Source organism: Tarenaya hassleriana, unplaced genomic scaffold (genome assembly GCF_000463585.1).
Source record: "Tarenaya hassleriana unplaced genomic scaffold, ASM46358v1 Cleome141, whole genome shotgun sequence".
Taxonomy (NCBI): domain Eukaryota; kingdom Viridiplantae; phylum Streptophyta; class Magnoliopsida; order Brassicales; family Cleomaceae; genus Tarenaya; species Tarenaya hassleriana.
Genome location: NW_010964708.1, coordinates 276746 through 276974, shown reverse-complemented (window position 1 = coordinate 276974; position 229 = coordinate 276746).

Here is a 229-nt window from a genome sequence, read left to right as displayed (position 1 = left end):
CTGAACATCCCATCGGTACCACGCTTGAACAAGAATGGATCGTCCCAAAAATAATCCCGTATGTCATGGAGGAACTTCTTCCTTCCATTATAGTTAAGTTCGGACGGGAGTATTTGGGAGACCAGATAGTTCACGTAGTCTGCGTACCATGGGTCTTCGTGTCGGGTAGTGACTGCCATAATCTGTTCCTCTCGCAAAGAATCATCGATCGGGAGAGGGTCGGGGATCG